This window comes from Cricetulus griseus, chromosome 4 (genome assembly GCF_003668045.3).
Source record: "Cricetulus griseus strain 17A/GY chromosome 4, alternate assembly CriGri-PICRH-1.0, whole genome shotgun sequence".
NCBI lineage: Eukaryota > Metazoa > Chordata > Mammalia > Rodentia > Cricetidae > Cricetulus > Cricetulus griseus.
Genome location: NC_048597.1, coordinates 185847360 through 185849981, shown reverse-complemented (window position 1 = coordinate 185849981; position 2622 = coordinate 185847360). Strand labels below are relative to the sequence as shown.

General features: G+C 41.4%; 1 pseudogene; it reads right to left on the bottom strand.

Moving 5' to 3' along the window:
- Positions 1-620: 620 nt before the first annotated feature.
- Positions 621-1016, bottom strand: LOC113835207 (annotated as a pseudogene).
- Between the last annotated feature and the right edge of the window lie 1606 nt (positions 1017-2622).

Here is a 2622-nt window from a genome sequence, read left to right as displayed (position 1 = left end):
GTGCTGGAACTATAAATGTGAGCCATCGTATCAAGCTCTTGTAGGCTCCGGGGATTAAACTCAGGTTATCAGGCTTGTGTGGCAAGCACTTTTATCCACTGAGCCTCCTCCTTGGCCCATGAACCCCTGTTTAAAATAGGAACAAAGTATGTATATACATAAGGGTTTGGTGTAGATTAAGTGAACCTGATTACTACATTCAACAGACACATTTTATATGGAAGGGGTATTACTAGTTAGTTCAATAGTTCTGGCTTTGCTGCGGCGGAGGTCACTAAATCATCAAAGTTTCAGGTGATACAAAAGCTGAGATTAAAACTCACAAGTGCATGGGACAATGTCATCTGCTTTTAAAGGAGTCTCCTTTTTTTTTTTTTTCAGAATCGAAAAAGGTTCAAGTGGTTCCCAGAGGTCGTCACTTGCCCAGTCCCCAATACTACAAGCTCAGTGAATAACTATACAGTTAGGACTCTCTCATGGCTATTCTGAAGTGATGGAGCTGTTAGAAATAAGGTTTGTTTATTCAGGGTCCACACTTGCACTATGAATTAGGCAGAGCCCATTTCAATTTCTTTAGCTTGAACCTCTTGATTAGATTAAACCGTTTGCGAGTCTCACTGTCACAACACCTCATTGAAGTTCTCTCAGAGCCTGACATCACTCTGGTTCTGGGCACATTCCAGAAACTGCTAGTCCAGTAGCCGGGTTCCCTGGGGCTCCTGGGAAGTGATGCCAGGCCTTGCAGGCTCAGCATTGCCACCTCCACTGACGCCCCCAGTGATGGCATGACCCAGGGTGTGACCCCCTGCAGAGCCCACTGCCACACCAGCTGCAGTGGTTGCCATCTGGGCCATCAGTCTTGGCTGCCTGGGTGCAGCAGCAGGGGAGCCAACTGCAGATGGTGCAGCTGTTGCTGGAGGCTGAGCTCCAGCAAGTCTCGGAGCAGCCCTCATCTCAGGGGCCCAGCTAGCTGGAGGGGCCACATGGGAAGAGCGGCTTCACCTTCCACGAGGCATCCTTGGTCCTTACACACTCTGAGTCCAAAGACAACAAACTGCCTTAAAGGAGTCTCCTATTGTCACTATATTTATGCTGTTCTGAGTACCAGTTGTTGGGTTAGCTCTACATGATGAAGAGGAGTAATGAGGGTTTGCACGTTGTGTCACTTCCTGAGCTTTGGGAAGTCTCTTGTTTTTCAGTTTCTTATATAAAGGTGGTTTCTTGCCATGGTAATGGCTAACATTTAGCCATTTCTTACACTGGAAACTGTCATCAGTATATGTGTATGTATGTATGTATGTATGTATGTATGTATGTATGTATGTATGCAATATGTAATTCAATAATCTATCATGTAGTATATCTATCTTTCTATTATCTTTCTATAATCTGTCTATGGATTATTTCGATTGTATCAGTCATCTATCTATCTATCATTTGTCTATCTGTCCATCTTCCTATTACCTTTCTTTATCATCTGTCTCATGTTTACTATTCACAATAACCTGATGAAATAGACTGGATATTCAGCCCAGTCTTAGTTATTTCAACAGTCAACTTGATGGTCTCCTTTGCAGTTTATTTTACTTCAAGTAACTCTGGAAAACAGGGTTGTTTAATCCTAAGTTGCTTCTGAGGTCTGCAGATACTGCTTTCGTATTGGTTGATTTTTTTTCTCCTCGCCTTTGGTGGTCCTAGAGAGAGAAAAGAGAGGCTCCAGTTCTCTGCATTTGCTTTTTGTTGATCTCGGCTAGTTTGTCTTTGGTTGTACATGCCCCTGGGTATTGGTCCCAGGACCATTTCTTCCTGATACTTGGCTTTGTAATCAGTAAATATGCTAAGTTCTGGAAATGGGAACAAAAGTGTTTATATCTTTACATTCAAAATGAACTTTATTTCCCTCAGTTAATCAATAGATTTAGTGAAATACACAATCCCAAGGCTTGGAAACTAAAAGTTTTTGCCCTTGAAATTTTTTCTGTAATCCTAATCATCCATGATTTGTTTGAGTATTCATTTGCTCATCAGATATTTATTGTATACCTGTAGATAAAAGGAACAAAAATGAAATTTACAGGAACCATTATTAATTGTGGTTATTATATAAAGGTAATTGCTAACCTCAGTTGAGTTCTTGTGGTGACCATCACAGGATTCAATGTCCTTCACAATATATCCCATTTAATTTAACCCTTTGATGACCTCTGACATCTGTTGTTCTCTCTCTTCTAGCTGATCATCATGTGACCTAGGTTGACACACTGGGTGGTCCATATGCACCTGGCTTGTACTAGTAGCCCTTGAGTCCTGTTTGCAGTGGCATCTGTGGGTTCAGCTAAGAACTGTGATTTGTCCTTCCTTATTCTCACTCCCCTCACCACTGAAAAAAAGTAAAGTACATTTTGGAGGGAGGAATAACTTTGTGGAGTTGTTTCTTTCCTGTCTTTACATGGGTTCTGGAGATCCAATTCAAGTGCCTTTACTCACTGAGCCAACTTGCCAGTCTTTTCCCCTCTCTAACTATTAAAAATAATTCCCATTGTTTAGGATCTTTCCTCTAATGTTTACTTGTTCTCTAATAGGATTCAGTTTCCTTTTCTGTTGAGTACCATCTGATATCTT